The sequence below is a fragment of the Mastomys coucha genome, unplaced genomic scaffold, assembly GCF_008632895.1.
Source record: "Mastomys coucha isolate ucsf_1 unplaced genomic scaffold, UCSF_Mcou_1 pScaffold8, whole genome shotgun sequence".
In the NCBI taxonomy this organism is placed as follows: domain Eukaryota; kingdom Metazoa; phylum Chordata; class Mammalia; order Rodentia; family Muridae; genus Mastomys; species Mastomys coucha.
The window spans coordinates 20,080,694-20,087,513 of record NW_022196914.1 but is presented as its reverse complement, the minus strand read 5'-3'; positions in this window follow the sequence as shown (position 1 = coordinate 20,087,513).

The window sequence follows — 6,820 nt, the reverse complement described above, 5'->3', positions numbered from 1 at the left end:
TTTACATGACAAAGAGTGTTTGTTGTACCTGGGATTTCACTAGTCTGGGCAAAACCAGATCTTGGGGTACATAATTTAGTATGTGAATACATAGCAGCACCAGACTAACCCCCCAAAAAACTACTAAGTAATTCAATTTTGAAATGCCATATAAAAATTAAAAATAGAAACAATGTATGATTTTGCTATTGCCATGGTTTGAATGTGCTTGGTCCTAGAAGTGGCACTATCTGTAGGTGTGGCCTTGTTGGAGTGGATGTGTCACTGTGGGTATGGGTTTTTACACCCTAGACTCAACTACCTGGAAACCAGTACTCTGCTAGCAGCCTTCAGGTAAAGATGCAGAACTCTCAGTTCCTCCTGTACCATGTCTGCCTAGATGCTGCCATGCTCTCACCTTGATGATAATGGGCTGAACCTCTGAACCTGTCAGCCAGTCCTAATTAAATATTGTCCTTTATAAGACTTGCCTTGGTCATGGTGTCTGTTCACAGCAGTAAAACCCTAACTAAGACAGCTATGTAACTCCTAGGTATAAACACAAAGGATCCTATCAACAACAGGAAGGAAATAGATATAGCCTATGTCAAGGGAACATTTTTCCATTTCTGGTGAGAATATGAACTTGTACAACCACTTAGATATAGAGCAGTTTCTCAGAAAATTGGGAATTGATCCAGCTGTACCGCTCTGGGCATATACCATAAAGATTCTTCATTCTACCACATGGGCACTTGCTCAACTATGTTCATAGCAGCTTTATTTGTAGTAGTTAGAAGCTGGAAACAACTTAGATACCCCTCAACTTAAGAATGGATAAAGAAATTGTGGAACATTTACACAATGGATTATTACTCCAGTGTTAAAAAAAGTAATATCATAAAATTTATAGGTAAATGGATAGAACTAGAAAAAAATCATCCTAGTACAGTAACCCAGACCTAGAAAGGCAAGCATGATACATACCAACTTTTAGGCAGATATTAGCTATAAAGGAGAGGACAATCATGCTATAATCCAGAGATGCAAAGAGGCTAAGTAACAAAGAAGTTTCAAGGGGAGGACACATGGATCTCCCTGGAAAGGAAGAAAAGAATAGATTTGTGTGTGTGGACTATGGGCTGGTGGTCATAGAAATGGGAGGGATCAGGTTGGGGGAGAGGGAGAGAGTACTGGGAGAGATAAATAGAATTAGGTGTACAATTTGGGGATTAATTGGAAAAAGTGCAGAAGCAACTGCCAGGAATCAATGATGGTGACCATAGCAAAGACTCCTAGTAATGGAGGATACAGAGCCTGAACTGGTCATCTTCTGTAACCAGGCAAGGCTTCTAGCAGGAGAATTGGGACACCAACCCAGCCACAAAACCTCTAACCTGCCATATGGCCTGACTGCCCCATGTGTTTGGATAAGGATGGCACAGAACTTGTGGTAATGGCCAACCAATGACTGTTTCAACTTGAGACTCATACCATAAGAGATATCCTATGTCTGACACTGCCTGAAGGGCCAGAAACCAGAGGCTGGATATCCCAGAGACCTATGATAGAACTAAATATGACCAGAAATTGAAAGTCAATAAGGTGATTCCTAATGGTATTTTGTTATACTTGTTACTTGTAGATAGGAGCCTAGTATAAATCAGTATAGCAAAATGCCATTAGGAGTCATATTATTGCTATTTTTTTTAAAAAAAATAGTATTTATTTTTACCCTAGGGGCCTAAGGTATCAAGTCTCAGGTTCTTGGCCACTTTAATGGGAAAAATAATGGATAAAGAAAATGTGGGACATTTATACAATAGATATTATTTGGCTGTATTAGAAAAAAGAAGTCATGAAGAACCCCAGAGCTTACATGTTGAGTAAGGGACCAGGAAGGATTGAAGTAGAAACTTAAAAGGGTTCTTTGGAAAGTCCATTGTATCAGATGGTATTTTGTTGGGGCAAAGACATGAAGGAGTGGTTTCTGGAAGCAGACACAGGTGAAAGGATGTGATGAAGGATTCTTTGATAATGACACACTTGTATTGGTTTGCCTTACATTTTGTAGTTCAGCTCCATTTGTTGGGACTCTGTAGAGAGAAACACACCAAAAGTCTTCTAGTGGTGTTCTACAGGTTGTTTTTTGTTTGATTTTTTTTTTCTGTTTCTTATGACTCTGGCTAATTGGCAGAGTGATGTCACCTGTGACAGACACACATGCTAAGGCAAGACCCATAGAGGACAAATCATGTTTGGAGGAAGTATAACTAGGACCCAACAGACAGTGAAGTAGGCTGAGCTTGCCTTGCTTACATAGCTAAATGGTTGTTGGTCTCTCATTTTAGCTGATCTTAGTTTTTCAGATCTTCATTTCACTGAGAGAGACACAGACAAGAACCTTTCCTAGTATTCCTGTTGGCCCTAGTCCCTCCTGCTGATTTGAGGTGCTGAGGATGAGGCCTGGCTTTTTCTGCTAGGTCATGCCACCCCTGCTACTAACCCAAATCTACCAAACTGGACTGCTGGCGTATCCATGAAATCTTTGTGACTGGATCACACTGCCCTGCGAACCTGTGAACTAAACTGCCAATTTCCAGACAACAAACACACTTGGGAGTTGCTCTAAAGAGCCATCTCTAAACAGGTCTATTTCCCCTGTATCCTTTCTTTTCTACTACCTCTGGTGAGTGGTGGGCTGAAAGGGAGATTAAAGCATTTAAGAACTATCATTAAAAATAAGTTTTGAAAAAAGAAAAGTTACAAAAGGACAGATAAATCTCTTTAGGATTCGAAATTGGTTAGTAATGTATTATGGATAGTCCACCAGAGAAGGCCATTCAGATACAGTACACAGTCAATTGAACATTTTTATTCCAAGTGGTTGGGATCAAAGTAGGCATTTCGAGACCTAGGTATAGCTGCAAGTGTATAGAATGTTTTCTGGGGGTGGGGGGCAAAAACTACATCCTGGCTTCCACTCAGCATCTGCAGGGAGCTTTGCAAAAGCAATTAGTTCAAAACAAGTAGTTTAACAGAAGCTAAAACAAGTTAGCTAGGACATTCTGATCTTGGCATTTAGCTCATAGAATAGGGTTAAGTAAGTTTTCATTGGATTCTTGTCAAATAGACCAAATTCTAGTTAAACCTGAAATGGCCTTAACAAGATTACAAGATGAATAAAACCTTTCAATATCTTACCCTGTCAGATAGCTGGGATGGGAGTATCAAGTAATGAGGTAGGGAGGAGGGATAGTTAAAATCAAGGGCCATTTGAGGAAACCTAAGAGAGAGAGGGGGAGAGAGAGAGGGTGGAGAGAAAGAGAGAGAGAGAGAGAGAGAGAGAAAGAGAGAGAGAGAGAGAGAGAAAGAGAGAGAGAGAGAGAGAGAGAGAGAGAGAGAAGAGAGAGAGAGAAGAGATTGTGTGTTAAGATAATCTAAATGAAATCAATAAATATTGTGGAAGAGCCCCAAATGTGGACATATCTTGCAACCAAATGAAGCTTCCAGTACTGGAATTGGATTACATCTAATTTGATTGTAGGCAGGGGCATCCCCATCCAAAGAGGCTGTGGTGAAGACTGTAAGTTGCTTTTCACAAATGAATAACAAGTTCTCATTACTGAAGATAATGCCTACGTAACACATTGAACATGGAGAATTAGAGCCAGTGCCTACATAGAGCCTTTATCCCTATATGCTACCATCTTTCGTGCAGAATAGTAAGTACCCTGCATGCTATCAAAATAGAAATGCAAATACCCAGCTACAAACCACATTGATCTACCAGATAAGCTGTCTGGGGGATATGCAGGTGTAATAGTATATTGTGGGCATAACCAACTGATGTCTTCTTTGGCTTCAGGCCTACTCCAAAAGATGAAACTCATACCTCACACTGCTTGGGTCACTAAGAATCTTTGCCTGAAGAGACCTGTGTCGATCATGGAGACATTTGATGAGACATGTATAAGTAGAGTGTATATAAAATGTGGGAGATAATAACCTCTTGGTAATGATTTTTTAAAAGTGCTCTAAAATGAACCAGAAACAAATAACAATTAAATATATTCCTGAGAAGACCAAAAGAAATCATCAAATGCAGAAAACAAACCGTGGGCAAACGTTCAGGCATTAAAGGCTAGACACAGTCTAGTAATTTCTAAATGTGGGAAAGGAAATCTTCAAAAATTAAGTTTTAAAAATGAAACCTTTGATTTAATGAAACTAAATATCATTGTGTTTTGTTTTCACTGTCTATTGTGTTCTGACCTCTCCCTCTTCTCTGCTCCTGTCAATACTTCCTGTTCTTTTCTCTTCTGTCATCCTTTATCTCATATCTTTCTCTGTCCCCTCTTTCTGTTGTACAAGAAAAGTATTCTTCTTTCTTTTCTTTTTCTTGAATCTACATCATATAAAGTTTGAAAGTACAGGATAGAGACACAATATATTTCTGCATGATGGTTTAGAGACTTTAATTTTCCTCATAATAGAATAGAACAGGCTGCTGGTATTTTACCACCTGTCCTGACACTGCTGAGTGTGTTTGTAAACAAGAGATGTAAGTATCCCTGCAGAGCCCCTTTCTTGCAAGCCACAATGGTATCCCTGATGAAATAAGTTTGCTTACTAAAAACTGGGAGACAATATATTACATATTACAGAATTTAATTGTGAATTGAAGTGTCATTACCAGTGTCATAACTGGAAAGACTTTTACTTAAAATTTTGCTTCTTAGATCTTTCACATATACCAGAGGACCCAGCTATACCCCTCCTGGGCATATACCCAAAAGATACTGCAACATGTAATAAGGACACATGCTCCACCATGTTCATAGCAGCCTTATTTATAATAGCCAAAAACTGGAAACAACCCAGATGTCCCTCAACAGAGGAGTGAATACAGAAATTGTGGTACATCTACACGATGGAGTACTATTCAGCTATTAAAAACAATAAATTTATGAAATTCTTAGGGAAATGGATGGATCTGGAGAATATCATCCTGAGTGAGGTAACCCAATCACAAAAGAACAAACACAGTATGCACTCTCTGATAAGTGGTTATTAGCCCAGAAGTTTGGAATACAGGAAGAACAACCCACAAACCACAGGGAACTCAAGAAGAAGGAAAACCAAAACGTGGACATTTCCTTCCTTCTTAAAAGGGGAAACCAAATACCCATGGAAGGAGTTGCAGAGATTAACTATGGAGCAGAGACTGAAGGAAGGGCAAGCCAGCCTAAATATAGCTATCTTCCGAGAGACTCTGACAGTACCTGACTAATACAAATATAGAGGCTCACAGCCATCCATTGAACTGAGTTCAGGGTCCCCAGTGAAGGAGTTAGAGAAAGGACCAATGGAGCTGAGGGGTTTGCAGCCCCTTAGGACGAACAACAATATGAACTAAGTAGTACCCTCAGAGCTCCCAGGGTCTCAACCACCAACCAAGGACTGCACATGGAGGTGTCTGATTGTTCTGGCAGCATGTGTATAGTAGAGGATTGCAATTTGATCATCAATAGGAGGAGAGGACCTTGGCCCTGTGAAGGTTCTGTGCCCCAGTGTAGGGGAATGCCAGGGCCAATAAGTGGGAGAGGATGGGGTGGCAGGCATGGGGAGGCAACAGGGGTTTGTTTTTGTTGTTTTTGTCTGTTTCTTTGTTTTTTTGTAGGGGAAACTGGGTATGGAGAAATTTACATGTAAATAAAGAAAATATCTAATAAAAAAAGAACAAACTAATACTATGAAATGAAATATAGTTTTAATGAATTTATTAGAAGTTGTAATTTCTCTGTGTATGTGGCTATGTGCTAGACACTTATACATAATTATTCTAGTCACTGTGCAAATGTACAAATCGGTGATGCACATTCTGCCTCTGGTGTCTTAGTCCCTTCTCACTTACAAGCTAGTCAATGACCTGTTTCTCTGAAATTCTGAACTTTAAGCAATATCACTTCAGACACTACTGGGAAATAAATAAAATGTATCTTGAAATGTTATTGTTCACACGCATGTGGTGCTTTCATGGCCATCAACTGGGAGTTTATTTGCAGAGGTTTCCATGAGTCATCTCAAATAACATCAAATGGCATAAATAAATTGCCATGACTGACCCTTCTACTTCAAAACATGTCTCCTTTCCTGCTGCAATGGAAGTGAAATGTGGGTGTCTTTTATATTCTCTTATATGTGTGCATATACTCTGTGGGGTTTGGGGAGCAAAACACATGTTCTCATGCCTATAAAAAGAACATACAACCCACCGAGAACAGAAAGGTTCTAAACCCGCAAAGGCAGCGACTATGGAAGAATTGCTGGCAGTATTCCTCAGAAATCTAACAGGTGGGTTTCTGCCTTTCATAAAGAGTCACTTCCATTATCCGCCCTGTGTCTAGTAAAAGGAACATTTGGCTCTCTATTGACATATACCTGTGGTTATATATCAAAGCCCATGCTAAATTCACGGATCTTCGAGTCCCTAGTGACATGTGTCTGCTATGAATATCAAAGCCCCCACTCTAGTCTGCTGGCCCTTCTCACCCTAACCCTAACCCTTACCCTAACCCTAACCCTAACCCTAACCCTAACCCTAACCCTAACCCTAACCCTAACCCTAACCCTAACCCTAACCCTAACATTTCCCCACTATGTTGCTCCCAGGTTGTTCCAGTTTACAGATGGCAGGTCTAGATTTCTCCAGATGCCTCAAACTGTTCTCACTTCTGTATTTAAAATAAGCTTTTCTTTCAAATGCATCCACTGAGCATTCTCACTGAGCCTTCACTTTCTCTCTCATCCCAGAAGTTTTGTTTTTATTTTTTGGTTT